At 32.0% G+C, this 20,841-nt stretch overlaps 1 protein-coding gene across 12 annotated transcripts in view; it reads right to left on the bottom strand.

The window, feature by feature from the left end:
* LOC129971198 (tyrosine-protein phosphatase Lar-like) overlaps nucleotides 1-20,841 on the bottom strand; it is a 432,582-nt gene that overhangs the window by 156,660 nt on the left and 255,081 nt on the right. For all 12 annotated transcript variants that reach the window (XM_056084754.1, XM_056084753.1, XM_056084758.1 and 9 more), the window contains one exon: nucleotides 14,392-14,441. The gene's annotated coding sequence lies outside the window, so the exon portion shown is untranslated. The remainder of the gene's footprint in view (nucleotides 1-14,391; nucleotides 14,442-20,841) is intronic.

The following is a 20,841-nucleotide window of genomic DNA, read 5'->3' as shown; positions in this document are numbered from 1 at the left end:
CATGAAGATTTTAACTACAATGCTTGTAGAATAAGTTTACTCAATGATAAAATGGATGCAATTCTCACTCGGTTTTCAATAGACCAATTCAGATAGAAGATTTATTATTAATAAAATTATTCCTTTCAGTTTATCAATACCGGTTTGGCATATTCTTGTAGGAAGTCCACATTTTAATGGTTCACGCTATTTGCAAATTAAACCTACTTTCCTCCATTAAAAAAAAATTTTTTTAAGGTTGCAGTTCGTTTCTTAATAAGTATGCTAATCAATTTTGTGCCCAATACTATCTTTAAAAAAAGCATTTGATTTTTATCGTTTGTACAACTTGTTTAATTTTGATCATTCAGACACACAAAGAGTTAAAAAAATAATTACATTTGTATTTATTTTAGTTCTTAAAAAAGTTTTCAATACGCTTGGCCAAAAATAAATAAATAAAATAAAATAAAATGGAATTTTTCATGAAAAACTCTAAATCAATGATTAACGCCAATCAAATCAAGCGTTTTGTAGCAGATGATGTGTTTTCATAGCTAGACAGTTTATAGTTAGAAGAGTGCAGTGAGTTGGCATTAGTATCCGAACGAAACAGAATTTGTACTTAATTATTATCTATACAGGAGCTGATGCACATAATCGTCTACCGTCATCTGTAACATTGAGTTAAAAATCTTCTTCGCCTATTTGGATCGTATTGGCAGAAATTTCCTTTTAGTAAAGTAAGAATATAATGAATAAGAATGTTCTAAAATAATAAAAATCACAAACCTCAGCTCACTGGTTTTTTGCAAGAATCCAGCATAAAAAAGTAAATAAGACGTGAAATTTGCTGCATAATTACTTTTTATTCATGCATAATTTTATGCGCGAGCGCACACACACACACACAAAACCCAGTCAAAATTGCTAAATGCAAAAACAGAAGTTTGAATTTGTAATGACGGAGATATTTTTAAACTCCGCCAAGAGTAACGATGGCGCTGGGCAAATATATGTATTGATACATGAGCAAGATCTTAAAAAAATTTGATAAAAGTAGTAATATGGTTTGATGATTTTAAAGAGTTTCATGGGTTCTCGAATTTTTACAGGTTATCTTCAATCAAAAGTCATTGCCGTTAAACTGTCTTTCAAACATAAAGAGTTATAAAATTAAATGCTATTAAGGACTTGATTTGAATTTTGCGCTAATATTCTAAATTCAGATGATACTCAAGGTAATTGGCTGATGTATTTGAAAATTATATCTGGCGAAAGAATCATTTATGGACAAGATAGCCAAAACTCTTAACGTTAAAGCACAAGGAATACGGTGCAGAATCGCCAAAGAATGCTTCCAAATATATAAATAGTAAAACATAATTTTATCCTATTTGTTATTTGAAAAAAACATTATTACTATGAGAATTTGTACTATGGAAAAGTATGTTAGTATTAGATACCAAAGCACAGAAAACATTTGAAACATAGTGAACACAAAATAAAACAAACCTTCAATAAATAAGATGCATGTTTTTGAAACAACAGAGCTTCCTTCATTAAAGCAATTACTAACTAAAACAAATAACAATAGTTTTAATGAAGGACCTGCAGCTACTTTAATTCTTTGTCCCGATGTATTAATTCTCTGCACGGTTTCTCAAACGAAAATGAGACCCCAGCAACTATGAACTAGCTAAATCTTTTTAATTAGGCGCTTCTTTTTTTCTGGGAAACGTGCTCTGGATATAAAATCCATGAAAGTAAAGAATTTCTGTCAAAATGATTAAACTGCTAATTCTTTCTTGTAAACGCTAACAACCGGGATTTGCATTGACATGAAAGCGTTCATTTAGCAGTAAACAACTGACAAGATGCATCGAATTCGAAGAAGGTCTCGGGAACTGTAATATAAAAGACTGTGATTATTAACATGCAACAATAGTGCCATCATCGGAATCCACAACTAATAACTTTGTGGCCTAGAAAATATAATAAAATGTAACAAAGTTTCGAAATGAAAATTTCGAAAAATTCGGGGAAAACAGATTTTAAAAAATGAAGATTTGACGCACTTGAAACGTGCAACAAGAACAAACCGTTTACAAAAAATTGCATCATATCTAAAATACCAGTGAAAAAGTAAGCTTCATAACAGAATTTTCGACAGTTTGAAGATTTTAAATCCAAGCCAGAAAAGTTCTTTTTTGTTTGTTTTCTTCGATTTTCTTCATAGAAATAGTACTTGCTTACATGAAAATAGAGGGAATCGAGATTGCTGTTTAAATTTGAAAGCAACATTCAGTGAAAATGGAGTGGGAGTATTTTAAAAATATTTATCAGTTATGCATAAAAATGCTCGAACATTTTTTAGTCATACAATAGGGTCAATTTTGACAAGCATCATTGAGAACACAATATCTTTTGAAATACAAAATATGTTGACAGAGAAGTCGTGGTTACTGTCAGGAGAAGAGCAATGTTACAGAAAATCCGTCCGGTGAGCGTACGATGAAAAGTTGAACAGGCTCTATGACGGATAAAGACGATCTATTTTGCAAGTGAACACGGAAAACATAGTAGCAAAATGCAACTGAAGTGCACACAAAAGTAATACATGCTGAAAAAACCGCTTACAACCAACAAAAAGCTAAATTGCAACAGCGCAGAACTGTCAGAGAACAATCGCTGGGGAAGAAGATTCCAGAGAGATTTCTCTCAACTACTGACATGAGTTCTATCGCTGATTCAAACAATATTCATGACAAGGCAAAGAAGCTTCTAGAAGGATATCGTAACTTCATTACTAATCAAGATATCATAAAATTTCAATACTTTTAGAAATCATCATTTTTGTTACCAAAGTCGCCAAGGCTTCGGAAGAGAGAAGAGGTTATTGATCTGGGATCCATTCAGAAGCTATTAAATACCTGTAAAATTTTCTTCCGCAACCACAAAACTAATCGCATAGGAAAGTGATACTACAGATTCGTAACAGTATTTGTCTTACTAATGTTTTTGTGCATTTTCACACGAGGAATTTTATACTGTATTTTCGAAATAAATTTACATACCCTTACAAATCGATTTTTTTTTTCCTTCTTTCTTTTTTTCATTTTTTATTTCTCACTTACATAGGTTAGGATTTTGTTTTATTTTTTGCTAGATCCATGCCAGCTTTAGAGTTTAATAGGTTTGGTGTACAGAGTTTCATAAAACGCTTTTATCACATAAAACAAAAGAACATTATTTAAACATCCCATTTTGAAGAAAGCAGCTTTATTGAAGAACCGGCTGGATGACGAGAATGCCATCCTAAACAACATACTATATTCGATCTCCAAGCGTCATTTGTGGACATTTTACTTAGGATAACGAATGTAACATGAATCACAGTTACATACTTCAAAGTTCTTCGATAAAATAGCATTTTAAGCTAGTTATATTCCAATCCTGGCAAACAACTACAACTAAGAATCTAGTATAATATAGTTAGAGCGTGTTTTATATTATATATATATATATATATATATATATATATATATATATATATACACACACACACACTAGAACTCCATCTACTTAATTAAAAAAAAACTGTGGAAAGTTTTTCTATATTGCTTTCATTGCAAGATCAACGAATTCATTTCCTTTCTTCCTTTAAGTCAGTAAATAAATATAAAACTTTATACAAAATCGCTAGGTGACAAATTCCCCCCCCCCCAAATGAACTAATCCATTTAATCAAATGCAGCAGCATTAAAAATCTCAGACTTGTTACTATGGGCTTCCTTTCGAACAGGTTGCATGGTTAAAGTAAATTATTCTCCGGAGAAACTTATCAACAAGTTGCCATAACAACTATTATCATCAGATAAAATCACATCTTATTTATCTAAGAAACAACTTCCGCAAAGGAAGAACAACCTGTTTTGATATTACGACATTGTTGCCACGTTTCGGACTGAAATGATATCAATGATAAAATTTTATACTTTTAAAAACCATTTAAGCTACAAAATAGATCAATTTAAAAAGTAAAAGTGCTCTTTGTTCCCCTTAGAATACTGACATTTAAATCTCAAATGGTTTTCTCTTTATTTTTTAAATAAATTGAGAAGCTATCGTCAGATTAACGCTTTATTTTCGAAAAGATCTAAAAATGATAGAGAAGAGAAAAGAGTAGAAAAGAATGCATTTTGAAAGTAATTTATAGGAAAAGACAATGATTAGGTACAGATAGCAAAAAATAAGAACTCATTTATTAAGAGGAGGGAATCGGAAGATAAAGATATAAGTCAAATTTATGCATCAAAATCTTATTCATTACAATTTCACTCATATAAAGAAGACAGTCTTAAAATAATTGCTAGTGATGCCCTCTCGCGGAATTAGTGACCAGATAACATCATATGTAATTTAAATCATTAGTTAAAAGTAGGGAAACCTGCGAATTTATGTAAAATCGATGTGAAGATTGTATGAGAAGTAAAAGGAATAAGATGCGAGATCTTAAGAAAAGTGAAAAATGAGAAGATTGCACATGAATTTCATAACAGAGAGAAGCAAACACAACTCATATGTAACACACATAGGCTGTTCTAAAATGACTATCAGCAGCATTTGTATTTCACAACGAAGCCATAATCTGAAGAGACAACGATGTACTTACTGTTCATTTTAATATCCATATTCTATCGCGCTGTGTGAGTGAGATACCGAAAGATGAATGCATTTCCGGAGTTCTTCAATCTTTGACCACGATTTCCGCTTCCGCTTAAATTTCCGATACATTTTACTTCTGTCCCCCCCCCCCTTCTTTTACGTGTATATGGATGCCGTGTCGTTTCTGATCACACCATTTTATTATGATTCAAAATTGCATATTGAGTCCTTATATGACTTATTAAGTTCTAAAAAAAACTTTCAATGCTGGCACAAAAATATTTTATATAATATCATTAAATTTGACTGTTCATCTCAAAATATTATCAGACAATAGCGAATAACAAAGTATTTAAACAATTATTTTGCAAAAAAGTCAATTACCAAATTTTAAGAACAGAAATCTTTTATTTATTCATCCTAATTTAATTTTTAAACCCTTCACAATAAATAAAAATTGTTCTAAAGTATTTTATTAAATATTAACATCCTATCCCGACAATATTATGAGTTGCTTGCAGTTTTACGCCTCCTAAGTCTGCGTATGATCCAAATTCACTTTATTGGTAAATGTAAACATTTACTCCTTTCATCTTTCCGCTCACCGGTATTTTGAATAAATAAACATATTCTGACACATGCGCAAAACCGCGGAGGGTTTTAGAATCCAAGAATGAACAGCAGGCACATAGATAAATTTATTGCCTAATCATAAGAAGTGCGTTCCAGGTGTGTTTTAAGGATTGTTCTATGCTCAACCTTGCAAATAACAAATGCCAATATTCATATTTAAATTTGCGAGTTATGAGTATAAAAAAATTAAAGAAATAACAAGAACCGAAAAAAATATCTATATATATAGTCAGATGTCGGTCGCATGCAATTTTTGGTGTTCCCAATGTTAGAAAAAGAACGCGGCAAGCAATTTGAATCGAATGCAAAGGTCTGGCTTTATCCTTTACAAAAGTACTCAAAGAATTTAGAAAAACGCGTTTACCAAATAGGGGAGGGGTAAATTACGCGCTTTTGTACTAAAAGCCACACCATTATCTTGAGAATCAACAAAACTGATTGATAGCGTATATTTCCTGTCATTCCAATCGCCAAATAAATCTAACAAAAATGCCTATACTTTTCCCAGATTTTATTATCTAAATCGACTTTCAAACTATTCTATCGCTACCTATATCGCTGCTCAGATACCAGCTAGTACTGCGCAGGAATACGAGAGCCACCGACAAGTGTTCTGGATTACCCACATATATAACAATTAGGGATAAATTTCATACAACATTTCATCAAGAGGACCCTCAAAACTATAATCTACCCTAAAGATTCTGAGGCACAACCAAAAGAGTTCCACAGAATCACCATAATCACTCCGACCACTCATAATCACGAAAAGCCCATACAAGCGGGCTTCATCTCTATGAAATTACTCGGCATTTGTCAAGCCCAATTTAGACCCGTCCTTTTCCTGTATTAACGAACTAGGCAGCTCTATGCTTCCTCCCCTGTCTCCTTCTAATTCCGGAAAAGTTTCCTAATGGAATGAAAGGGAAATGATACTAAGGGGAAGAGAGGGAAAGACCCGGCAATCGATAAGTAACACGATCCGTCCCCTTTCAAGTCAGCAAAATAAAATGTATGCATATCGGCAGAAAAGTGAGAGGAGGCCATTTTTTCCCCGTCTCCGGTAGGATTTTGCTGGTGGAAATGTTTAGAGATGTATTAAATGATTGCAAGGGTGTGTGCGCTATGATGTAGGATTAGTTTATAAGTCGTCTTAAAAGTTATTTTTATGCTTAATGTCTAGACGAGTGATATTTTTGAAAGTAGAACTGTATGATTAAAGTCTAGAAAGGACTGTCTTCAACAGCAAAATGAATTAATGCTGAATTTGTTCCACGCCCACGGTTTCTTTTCTGACAATCTAGAATGAATCTACACGAAGAAGAAATATTTTTATCAGTACAGAAGATTCAAAAGTAAAAGGAGTTTGAAAAGGCGAGACGACCTATCAGTATCAATATATGCTTTGCCATTAAATCTCCTTTAAACAACTATTTCAAAGGTAATAAATACATGGAAGGCGGAAATTCACTCGGCATTTTTTTTTTTTTTTTGTAAAATTATTAATAAAATTCTATCCTATGGCTCGTTTAAAGTTATAAGCGAAATCTAATGGAACAGCAAACGCGGGATCGAACATGAGAAAAAAGCATGGGAGTCCGAAGCCCTAACCATTACACCATATCTGATACGTTTACGCAGGTCATATATAATACATGCCAATATTTAATTATAAAAAAGAGTTTTTTTTTTTAGGAAAGATATCTATATATATAAACTTAAAAAGTAAAACCTGATCTAAATATAAAATTTCATCTAAATCATTACAGCCGTTGCCGAGATACCCGAAATAAATTTATATATAAGCAAGTATTGCTCGCTTAAATTTATAATATATAGAACACGTTAGAGTTTCGCAATTCTAATTACTTTATACACAAATTAATATTGTAATTTATGAGTTAATCACTTAGATTTGTGAATTAATTATAGATATATTTGAGAAAATACTAATGAAAGTTTCACTAAGACGATGAAGCGCAATGTTTCCTTTACATTCATCGCATCTCCCTCCTTATATATTTATCATTGTGAAATCACTTGAAACATACTGTTGGCTAGTCACATGACAGTAGTCAAAGGAAGATGATGTATCGTATAATAATTATTAGGCTTCATTGGCTATCAATCGTGTCTAACTAATAACAACTAATACTTCATCTATTTCCAACACATGGCATGATTTTACATTCGTATTTACTAATTTGAGTGACGAAATTTATTTGTATTGTTTGTTTGCGTAAACTGAGACAACCACTTACGAGTGACTTCACTTTCCAGAAGGGTGATTGATACATTCGGCTACAGTCAATAAAAACAGCATCTGTCAGCAGTTATCTATGAAGTGTGTAAACACTTCTAACTTTTACTTCACCTCTATTTTGGTGAAATCAGAGCCAATCGGTGCAAAGTTAAAAATGCTAAAGATTTTCGTACCTAAGAATGGATAAATTAGAAGTACGATATTAATTCTTCATTTTATGATTATCAGAAGAGTGTATTCTTTTCTGCTGTACACGTAAGGAAATTAATTTCAAATTCATGTTTTAAAAGAGGAATGTAAATATATTTATCAATGCAAAACGAACCGTTACTTAAAATGGTTTTGCTTATAGTCAAGTTAAGCTGAAACACACCAAGATGAACATCATTATTATAAGCGAAGAAGATATTGAAAATGAGAAAAATGTCGAGGTTGAATAAAATGCAAACTGAAATGTTTCAGCAAGTTATATTTCAGGAAAGCATTACATCTCAATATTTCACATTGGTCTCAATTTCAAACTGAGTCACAATCAGAAAACAATTAGAGATAGGAAAATAATTCAGACTGGGAAAAAAAGTTTTAAATACGTAAAGAATCATATATATACACATATTAATATTGTCTAAGATCTTTTTAAACAACCACCCAGTCATATGTAGGAAAAAATTACAGACTAGACTAAACAACTATAATTCAGTATTCTTAATATTAACATTTCAAACAAAAAAGTTTTAACCATCTAGGACTAAAAATGTAATACTGTTACAAATGACGTATAAATTAGCTATTGGACCTTGATTAGATAAGACATCTTGCGTTCCTGCATATTTAAAAATTAATTAAATAAAGCGGCAATGATATTAAAAATAAATCAGGCCAGAATAAAAGAGATCTCGAAAAATACACGCACGCACGTGCGCGCGCACATGCACTCTCTCTCTCTCTCTCACACACACACACACACACAGAGAGAGAGAGAGAGTGAGAGAGGGAGGGAGAGAGAATTTCAAAGTAAATGTTTAAGGATAACACGCATTTAGTATCCCAGCATAATAATGCCTAATTATATGACAAGTGCAATTCATAGTTTTCAGATTTTACAAGCGAGCTCGACAGAGTTATACAATCAATTATCAGTTGCTAAATTGGGAGTTCTTTATTTAAAATCGTACCCGAGTACGTGGAATTGAGAAAGCAAAATTAAAAATTATGTCCAACAGACATCATGCAATTTAAAAATTAATTCTAACAATCAGTTTTTCCATCAATAAACGTTCCTACAACGCTCTAAAAAAGAAGATATAATTGAAATTGTATAGTTCGGAATTGGTTCCTTACTGCACAATCGTGTCCAATTGTTGCTTGCAAAAAAAAAAAAAAAAGAAGAAAAAATCCAACGAGAATAATCAAAATACAAACAAACAATTCGTTATGAAATGAATAATAAATAGAAATAAATCTCGGAAAAATGGAGCAGAAATCTTTCATTAAAATTTAATAAAGTGATTATCGCAAGAATTTAATCTAGCTTGCCTTTCGCTTCCGATGGTTTTGTTCTTTTCCCTTTCATGAAGGGGGGGGGGAAAGACAATTAACTTAATATTTATCTGCAACAACCATTAAATTGTGACATTTTTAATCGAAATCCAGAGTCCCAATAGGGAAAAAATGCATCGTAGTGTGAAAAAAAAAATATCGAGACAACAAAACAATTCTTCTTTTACTGAGCCTTACATAAATGCATGCAAAAAGTTCGTATTTAATATCTTTCACACTACAGATGCCGGACCGTTTTATTAATTGAACGCAAGTGGCTATAAATAACCAGTGAACGGGAAGTAAAAGCAAGATAAAAACAAAAGGGCAACTGGAGTTCGGATGGACAAATATGTTTGCCACCCACTCTTTTTTCCTTTTTCTTCTCTCTCTCTTCAAGAACTTGGAAAATTACTCTTACAGCTGTTTTACATTAAAGGGTTAATAAATAAGGGCTACTAACAACGCCGGGTTATCCAGTTTCTAAGATTCATAAATAAAGTGAAGTCTGGCTCTGTGCCAAATGGCAAGATAGTAAGGTACCCCTATCAGATTTCAACGTCCGCAGCTCGGATGGCTTGACATAGAACAGCTTCGAATTTACGCTTTTAAGAGAAAAGAAGGACTTAAAAAATGAATGGTACGGTTTAAAAGCCTCACAGATGCCAGAAATTATGCATTTTGTATGCAAAACTCGAAAGACACACTGAAATGTATCTCAAGTCCTTTTTTTTTTTTTTTTTTTTTAATTAAACAAAATCAAATGAAAATATAAAAGACATTAATGTGTTTTGCGTACTAGAAGGAATTAATTGATTGGTGTCTTTCACAGAATTTCATTACCAAAAGAAAGTTTTATTTTTTCAATTTTTATACAATATATTTAAAATAATCAAGAAACCAATAAACCATCCCTCCAGACTAAGCCAATAGTCCGATTTTGCAAATTTTTGTTTTATATGAAAGTTCATTGCATCTAGATATACTATTAATGGCCGCCATTCCACGCACCCCCTCTTTTTTGGAAGACGTCTCAAAAACTATACTTTCATACTACATTACTTCACTATACATTCCCAAGAGAGTAAACAACGATTAACCACAAGGACTGTACCGATTCTGAAAATAGTTATTTCATATTAAAGACATGAACCCTAAATATTAACCCTAAATTACCTGCCCTCCACAGTGCAAATGCTCAAGAAATATTACAAAGTACAACTTTGAGGGGGGGGGGGACAGTCTGAATAATTCGACCGATTTCGTCAATTTATTGAAATTGCTAAACAGTCATAATGCCATATCAGTTTAGTTCAATTTAAAATAGCACTTTCAATTCTCGTGATTTCTCATAGATCAAAATGCTATATAATATTGTTAGAATATCTTCAAGGCATTATAATGGCGTTCAGATTTTGAAGAATATCGTGGAAACATCGTACAATATATTATGCTAATAAGTTAAGATGCAGATCAGAGTTCATACGATTAGATTTTAATCTATTAATAAGATCAGTGAATAAATAATCGTTGCATTTAGTGAATTATTAACTAAGAATTACAAAGTGGAAAACAATTAAATTTCTATTTTTAGTGAATAAACTAAAAATATATTTAAAAAAAACTTTTACTAAATTTATTTTTTAATCGTTCCGCTCCTTACTAGGTAACCCCCAATACCTAAAACGTCTCAGGCGGAAGTTCTTAATAACTAGCAGTTCACTGTATCTTACTATCCAAAATAAATATACGAAATTCTCCAAAATAGAACGGTCCAATGAAAACCTTATCTAACAATACGTTTATCACTTCGCCTTAATCGAGAAAAGTTAGTCTGTGTCAGAAAAGGAATTCTCTCACACCAATCTAAACAAATTGACGTTCTACTTAATGACGCAAACGATTAGCAATTCTCTGGGCAACACCGCCACAGAAAACAAACACCAAGTTACACGAAACTTGTTCGGTACAACCGGCACGCATGTCCCTCGACGTGTAAGCATTCCCTGACATAATTATGATAAATTCATCCGGCTACCGACTGAAAATGTTTTCTTTGTGAAATACCGGATCAACAAGGAAAAGAATTGGAATAGGGGGGAAGTCTGAATAGTTGGTGGACTTGAATAAGTTATTGCTTTCCAGAGATCATAACTGGAGGATTCGCCGTAGGAAGAAAAAAAAGTTTGTCAAGACCCAAGCAACGAATCGAACTTATTTAGAAATGATTAATATTTAGTTCGTTCCAAGAATGATATAGAGAAATAATTTGAAAGCGCAATATTATAAAAACCGAAAATTCATTTTTATAAAAATGGGGAGTTCTTTATTAAAAGTCAAAATCAAACCAAATTTAATTAAATCATATGGTTCAGATTTTACTATAATTCGAACATATTTAAGGTAGGTGACTATGATAAAAAGGCGATTTTTGGTGAAATTATGAATTTTTAAAATCTACTATTCTTAATGTTTGTACAGGTTTCTTTACAAAACCGTTAGACTTTTGTTTCTAAGTTTATTTTTTGGAAAGTTACACTGATTTTTTTAGATTTGCATTTACATAAGTTTTAATGCCATTTTTATGTTTAGATGCTATTTTCTCAAATTTTAATCTTTGGTAGAATTTTCTTTGGAAAAACATCATAAATTAAATCTAATGCATGATTTTTTTTGTTCAAATTTGAGTAATAACTTCTCAATGTGTTCTATAGTTCCTGAACTAGAGAATAAGTAATTGATTCAACTAGAAATATTTTATAGTTGTTTAAGTGCTTAACAATGAGAAAGAAATCGAAAATTTCGCGTGTTTTTTCAGTTGAATCCGATTTTTAAAGAATGAATTGAAATATAGTTTATTGTTTAGTTGAGGAACTAGATAATATATAGCTCTAAAGTTATGTGCAAAATTTTAAGCAAATCGTTTGATAAACATATAAACTAGAAGATGTTTGCTTTATATCTTTATCAGCCAAAAAAAGGTCGTTTTACCCAAATTTAAAAAAAAAAAAAACATTTGTCACTTAACTGCTATATTGTGGTTTCATAGTTGCTTTCTCAATCTTTTGAAAGCAAAAATTCAAAAATATAACTATTTTCCACCGTTTTTCAAAAATATCATTCCGAACGTAGTCACATATCTTAAAAAGCACCAGACAGCAAAAAATATCAAAAATATAAAATCAAGATATTATTTAATCATTAATAAGCTTGTTTGTATAAGTGACCAGCATGCGATAGCTACTAATATCACTATTATATATATATATACTAATTTAACAGTAAAGTTAAATTTCAAATGTACTCGGAACTAAATCTTAATAAATCATGGTGGCTATATATATGCATTTTCCACATTTCCTTTTAAATGGCTAGACCAATGTTAACCAAACTTTGTACATTAAATAAAAGTAAACAATAAATATAAATAAAACACTTTGGGAGTGCAACTAACAATTAGAATGCTTTGTATGTTAATGGTGTAAATATAATTTTAAATACTGCTTTCATTTGATAAGATTCAGTTCATCAAAGTCGCGACATTACTCATTAATGTAATATAACGCTGTGATTAATGCTATTAATATGATGGACAATATAACAACAATATATATCATTACTTGAACGTATCGATCAAAAGTAGTTATTTCATTAGTCTTTATGTGTTTTTATTCAAGGATATTTTGTTTCCCAATTTCTTTTTTTAAAAATCAATTCAGATAATTGGAATTAGGACAATCAGAGCTCTAAAGCATTCAATTATCTGAAAAATTCTCTTATCCGGCATCGGCGAGGTCCGGTTCTTGTCATATCAAAGATATTCAATTCTACACCCTTTCGCGATTCCAGATTTTTTTTCACAGGGATTAATTATTCATCATAATAAAAAGTCATTATTACATTTTTAAAAAACAGTAACTTAATACACGTTATACAAAAAAATTCAATGCTAAATAAAAATGAAATCAAGTAACTCACAGTCGAATTAGTTGAAAAGTAATCCTAAACGTTTCATTCATAACACGACTGGCGAAAATAAAACTCAACCTCTCTCGATACTTGATCCCCATAAAACACTAAAAACCCAAGGAAGAAAAATGTTTTTCGAGACGAGCAATTTGTCAGTACACAAAAAGATCTGGCCAAACACTGCCTTTTTTGCACTATTACAAGACTTAGTGTAATGAGATTTTGAGGAAGAAAAATTTATGACATCACATTAACGTCCGTTTTCGAAACAGTCCCGCCCTCCAAACTTTTACTTATTTTTCCCCAGACTCCAAATTTTCATTAGTGTAATTTATCGCTTTTATGCACCAGTCCTATGCGGTAAGTAATAGATTTAATGGTAAATACTTTTTAAACTGGCCGTTTCCATTCGACTGCAGTGTGTGTTTTACGCACTCAAAAAGGATGTTTGCGTACAAGAAATAATGAAGTAAGTAGACTGCCATAATCTATGTCAAACTTTCCATGGGTTAGTAGTATTTCTTTGACTAAATGTATAGTAATTGTCAAGAACTTCCTTTATTCAGAATAAAATGGATTAAGCTGCCGTAAAAGTAAACTGCTATTACTTGCCTCCATTAATTCTACTAAAATAAAGACATTAGATCACGAGAGATGTGCATTCTTAAAATTTCAAAATAATTATCTGTTGGGCTTTCAACGATTGGTAGGTTAAAGTCCAACATGAAATTGAAAACGAAGACATCGCATCGACTACGCGAAATTACTAATGGTTAAATTATTAAATAAAATAAGAATAATAATTTAACCATTAAAAAAACATGTAGTAATTCACAGGCTATAGTATGGCTTTGACGAATTGACGGCTGACGTTCGTCCACAGATACACTCTTGGATTTGCTGAGAGAGAATAATATCAAAAAGAAATCGGGATGAATAACAGGGTTGGAATAAATATATTAAATGATGCTATAATAATTAAAATCAGCGTATTCTGTTCCTTGTTACTCATTACTGACGCATCCTCAACCGTCAGTTGTAAAGGAAAAAATGTAGACATTTACTCCAACTCATCAAAATTAGAACCACGGCTTCCATTGACAAAATTAGTACCGATATCACTGTGATGCTACACGGCTTTTTGGAAAAGAATTTCAGTTTACTACACATAAGATATGACTGAAGCAAGACTGACAATCAATATCATCATTTTCAGCAGAGATAAGAATGATTTCCAAACAGGAATAGAGAAAAGTTATTTTCATAATAGGAATAGATGAACTAAAAAAAAAAAAAAAAAAAAAAAAAAAAAAAAAAAAATTAAAAAATGAAATATTTACCAAATATTAACTTCGATTTGGGCTGTGATACACCACTTCCACAGGAAGTCCTGGAAATAAAATAACAAATTCTTTAATATACATGAAAATTAAAAAAAAAATAATTATTTACAAATTATTTAAATGAATGCAGATGTAAAACAATGACATGTAAGAAATATATTCGAAAAGAACTTAAGTTGGCATTATAGTAGACCTCCAAACATCAAATTTAAATGGGACTACACCCGATCCGGATAACTGGGTAATTGACGGGGAAAAAAATGTGCTTTCTTAAAAAAGTTCGTTTATGACTACAAAAACAATGCTGTTCGTATTTAGCTTATTCACATATTACTATTGTAAAATATCACTGCTTGAATATATCATTAGAAATAGGTTTCCCTCCCCTTTATACAAGAGATTTTCTTTGCGGATTTTTTTCTTTTAGCACCTCAAAATAATTCGGATCACTGGAGTTGCGGTACTTAAAGTTTCACTGAGCAATGATTGACAACCATCACAGATGAATACGCGGCACGCCACTCTCAAAATCAGCCCTACAAAATTATTTGTTTTAAATGAAATTCCTCTCAGCAAGCTGGAAGGCAATGGCAGATTCCTTTACATCTAATTTACTATCTGGTAACATAAATTGTTGATATTGGAAATAGTCAAAATTAGGGTTTGAAAATCCCTTTTCAGTCCCTAATTCCCAAGATATTGCAATTATCGAAAAACTTTAAATACAAAAGTTGTTCGTTTTAATAAGGCGCTCATTTGGCTAATTTATTTCTCTATCTTTAATATTAAAAAGTTATAGCAAAATGAAAATTTCTCCCCCCCCCCCACCACCATATCCACCCTCTTTGAGCTAGATGGGCCATTTACGAATTTTTACATTTCTAACAACATATTCCAAGCCAGTTAAAATCCATACAAAATTACTCTAGTCTAATTTTAGTTATCCCGCTCACAAGATAACATGGGCAAAGTGTTTGATATATATAAACTTTTGAACGAAGGGTGGTTTTAAGAAGTCTTATCTTTCCCGAAGTCTTATCATGAGAACCAATGCAATAAATAATCTTCCTATAGAAATCTACCTAATAGTTTTTTTTAAACACAAGATATCAAATATTAACGTTAAAATAAAACTTTTAAACCATATCAATTGCTTTTACACGTATTAGAATCATAAAATAGGACATTTTTGAATAAGCATATTATTAAGTGAATTATTGAGGAATTTTGATGACAGCAGTAGGCAAGTCTCAATTTTATATGAAATATTTAGGAATCCTTAAAGGGCGAAAATATTTCAGAAAACAATTTACCAAAAGTTTCCAAATTACACAATAAATAAAAATGAATATCAAATATCGTTAATTTAATTCAAAATAAACATATACATTTCCCTCATTACAAAATATCTAGAACAAATAGGTAGTATTCATCGCAACGTTATATTAGATAGCTGGTAAATTATACAACAAAAAGTTCCTATGATGTCGAGTATGACTAGCAATAAAAAAAAGTTAATTAAAGAAATGAAATTTTAAAGCAGGATTATCGATATTACTTTTTTAATTTGATAACGTAAAAAAAGCAAAAATAAACGTAAATGAATTAAACATACTTTTTATTTTAAAGGAAAAAACGAGCTAAATTTAATTAAACTTCGCAAGTGGAATATTTTTTCAAATACAGTATCCTACTTGGTACATACTCCCATTACAAAAGAGTATATAGGCAACGCTAAAAAATGCATACATTTGTTTTTCCCTATTGTATTAAATTTATTTTTGCAGAAATAGAGGGAAAAAAAAAAAACAACACCTATGTGATGCCAAATATACATATTGATTTTCTTTATTATTATTTTTTCTCCTTTAGCGAAAATGACAACGGTAATCGGCTTAGAATAAAAATTTACTGATTGTAAATATGTGTCGTTAAAAAAGAAAATAGCATTAAAAACCAATAAAAAAATTTAATAAATTAAGAGTCGGCACTTATTAGTTGTTTTTATTCGCATTTTCTAAATGCCTTAAAAAGAAATAACATTTCGAATAGGGAAATAAATTTTAATTTACTATTCAGACATTTTAAGCACATACCTCCAAAAATATAAAAGCCTATCCTTAAAATGAATTCCCATAATTATAATTACATCTGAAAAATGCATTTACAATACAAAATATGAGCAATATGCATATAAAAGTGATGCATAAAATCTTAATGCATACAAAAGAAAAGCAATGCAAGTCCGCATTTGTAAAATATGAGTGTTTAAATAAAGCAGTTCTTAAAGTTTTAATTTCTGAAGAGGAATTTCTCCCAAATGCGGTGCAAAATTTACAACAAAAATATTTATTTTTATGAGAAATTCGTAAAATGTATTCAAATTAATTCACTTTGATTTAGCAGAATTGTGGCAACTCACGACTTTAGAAATTGTATATACTGATATGTCCTTGCAATTCATAAATTTCAGTTAAAAACTCAACTAATACATTGAAGGCTTTATAGCTCCAGAAAGAAAATTACAACTCCTAGTCTCCAAGTCTGAATCTGACTAATGCAACAATAGGAAAAGTTTCAGAAAATCCTGAAGTGATTTCAAGGATACTATATTAAAAGATGCTCGAGGAATGGAGAAAGCACCGAAATAACACAACTGGCACAAATACTGACATTCAGATGTTAAAGATACTGTAATATATACAGAGCAATAACAGAAATCACGTGTTCCATGAAATCATTTTGATATTGAATCACCGAATACGATAATAATTTTTGGGATCACAATAACAGGTGAGAAACCACCAATGACCACCTTCCTTCAACTTCTTGGATATTATACAGTGTTTATTTGTGCAATCCCAAAATATAATGGAGAGGAGAAAAAAAAAAACGAATATGCTTTTTGGACAAGAACTTTCTTCTGGCGACGGATACTCAATTTAACAAAGATATAATTTTAATAACAAAGCTAGTTTTTCCGAGTTTAAAACCTGTATTGCTCATAATCATAAGGTTATTAAATAATTTTCCACTTGATTGATTCTACTGAAAATTTGAGTAAAGACTGCATAGTTTAAAAAAACACGTACAGATGACCAAAAAAGTGTCACCATTGACAGATTTGGTCCAAAATGGATAGAAACATACTATATTGAAATAAAGATAGCATGTCCGATTTCATTCATCAAACGTGAAACATTTCTGTGTTCTCATGTTACAAACACAAAAACCAATCGGGACACACAGACACAATTTAAAATCTTCAAAATCATTCACCTCTTCTTTCGATTCAAGGTTGTGAAAGATATCCCAATCTATCAGAATCTTGAGTCGAAATAGGTCTTGATATTGCAATATTGAGGTCTTCATATTGCACAGTTAAGAATATATGAAGACAAAAGTAACAATGAATTATCTTCCATGTAGATACCCAAAACTTAAAGTCAAGAATTGGTGACCACTTCTCTTACCCCAAATAACACCTACGCCACCATCCTCCCCGGATAAATCGGCAAATGTCACGCAGAGTGGCAGCGCATCCCCCCAATTCGATGACATCGAGCATACCCTTCCCTTGGACCGCAATTATCGTAGAGCCCGGACCCGAGGACGCATCGATCACGGGCCGTGCCAAAGCTGCGGCCGACACGGACTTTCAAATAAAGTAATTTGTTCCACCATTAGACGCAGTCATCCAGGTGACAAATGGTGATATCCAATTTGGGCGCAACCCTCCTATGAACATGTCCGCTGCACCTGTGGGCCCCAAGATTCATTCGCGGTCGCAGAGACGTAATTTAACTATTAGTTTGCAGGGCGGGAGAGCATGTCACTCGACGCCCCGCCTCTTAACTCGACAAACGTCGTTCCTGGGACCCGTGTTGGGAGTTTCAAGATAAAAGGCAACGATTACTGCAGAAGCGGCAGATCTTAAAGCGGTGGATGTCATCGAGCAAGAGGAAAACGCTCGTCTGCCACACTCTCTCGGAAACGGAACAGCTATTTTGAGTTCGCTACAGTCCTTCTGTAAAAATACCGACAGAGAACCGGATTAGATTTGTTAACATCATTAAATTAAAATGAAATGGTGTGCAAGTAACTCTTTTATCAAGAATCTCGAGGGAATAATAAGAAGTATTAAAAAAAATGGTTTCCTACTATTTAAATTAATTTTAAAACAGGAACATCAAAGCGGATTCGTTCATATTTTTCTAGCACTTTTTTTTTTTATTCTATTAGATTAAATTAAGAGAAAGCAAAAATAACTAAGTAAATCTTCTCGACTGAAAAATATTTCATCACCCCTGGCAGAGAATGTTTTTGACTGATTTAGTTATTTTTAATCAAATCCGCTACACTCCTTTTATCAGCCAAATAAATTTTGGATTAAAATTTTAGCGTATGAATAAGTTTGAACAGATTTAGAGTAGCATACATATAAAGCAGTATGAATTAAGATTATATAAAAAAAGAACTATTTATTTTTTCCCTTAACCAATTTAATCAATTTTGATTTATTAGAATATAAAACATTTAAATAAAATAAAAACTTTTTTAATTGATCTTCCGCATTCTGTGATAAAGTAGGCAACCATTTTAAGAATAGATTGATCTATAAACAAATGATCAAATTAATGAAAAAAAAATCTTAATATTCATAAGACAAGTAATTCAATTCACTTTTCTCATGAAAGTTAGCGGTCGAACCAGAATTAAATATCTTTGGTATTGATGTGTTTTTAATCTGACTGAAATGAAAGCTGATAATCCGCATTGTAGAGTAACATAAAAATATTCCCAATAACTTTCTCCCGATTTTGTAACTTTGTGATATTTATCTCCGATTTTCAAGCTAATGAGAAAGTCATGGAAATAATTTGAGAAACACACAATATTCAGTTAACGGACCGATTAACTCCGAGAGCTGTTTAGGCGAGGAACAAAAACTGCAAAGGTACATGATGTCACAAATCAAGTTGAGAGGGCGAATATCGGGAAACCAATGCAATCCCCGAGTTCAGAAGGCATCATTAACAAATAAATACATACATGTGAGTGATGGATAATCCTCATACCGGTGTAACATGAAAAACTCAACAGACGTTTAATGTCAAAGGTGGACGGGGATCCTGCAACATGGATGACTGTAAGTGTAGCATGGATGATTTCCTCTTGGGGGCCATACTTGCTGACCAAATAAGTAAATGGAACAATGTATCTTGCTTTTCTGCAACACGCTTTCACAGCAATGTTGCAAAGTGGGCTGGTCATCAGTACGGCTAAGTGTGTGGTTCATGTATGATGATGGCCCTGCACATATTCCCACAAAGCACGTTATCATTTCGATGTTATGTATCCAAGGAGAAGGAGTGGAAGCGCTGGACCCATTGCTTGGCTTCCATGTTCTCCAGAAACATATGAAGTTCCAATTGGGTACTTTTAAACCATTTGTTTGTGTAAAGCCTACGGACACAACTGGATCTCATAGCGCGAATTGCCACTATGAGATCCAGGCATATCTGGTATCCTCGAACACCTCCAGAACTTATTTTTTATGTCGTTATAGAATGTGTAATGATGACAAAAGACGCCACTTTCAACAGTTTTTGTAACAATTAAAAAATTTCTTTTCCAGTTATTATTGTACTTTCCCCCCCCCCCCCCCACCCAATTTGATGTCGAAATATGTGGGCATTTTTTCGCGATTTTTACACTTTCAACTTTGTTTTCGATTCTAAACTTTATTGGAATTTTTGTTCCTCTTGGTATATATCGCTAATTCTCTGACTTCGACGGTCCGGTAACAGAATACCTTGTATATCTGTTCCAAACACTTCATATCTTCTGGTTGGATGGATTGGCATTCTGGCGAATATATTCCAGTATTCTATTCAAATTATTTCATCACGCAAACATGAGGTATTTGTATCCAAAATATATTTAATGTGAATCAACGCCTATACACAGAGCGAGTCTTCTGTAATATCGGTTTTCGAACCTTAGACACTTCAATAAGATCCATGTTGCGGTAATTAATAGTAATTCAATAAATGGACAATGAAGCAGCAGTTGATAGTATTTACTAAATCAAATCAAGAGTTCATCAACTGTTGAATAATATCGAGTTAAGTCAAATGAAGAGAAATCCAACAAATAAAATGAAGCTTGAGTGAAAAACTATATTCTAATATTTACAAGTTTCTGAAAAAACCTATTATTTGCAGGAGTGCGATTTAGGAGCAAAACAAAACCTACGTTTTGAAGAAGTGCAACAAGCGAGGGTTAGATCCCTAGCGATAGGCTCAATTTTTCTCTTTTCTTAGAGAGGAAGCGCAAATCGTATGAAATAAAGTTGTAAACAAACTAGCAGCGCAACATAAAGGTGATAACACCAGTAAACACAGAAATGCGGTACAATTCGTGATTACTTGATGCGAAGACTAA

This window comes from Argiope bruennichi, chromosome 6 (genome assembly GCF_947563725.1).
Source record: "Argiope bruennichi chromosome 6, qqArgBrue1.1, whole genome shotgun sequence".
In the NCBI taxonomy this organism is placed as follows: Eukaryota; Metazoa; Arthropoda; class Arachnida; order Araneae; family Araneidae; genus Argiope; species Argiope bruennichi.
The sequence above is the reverse complement of the archived record's forward strand: the minus strand, read 5'-3'. Positions and strand labels throughout refer to the sequence as shown.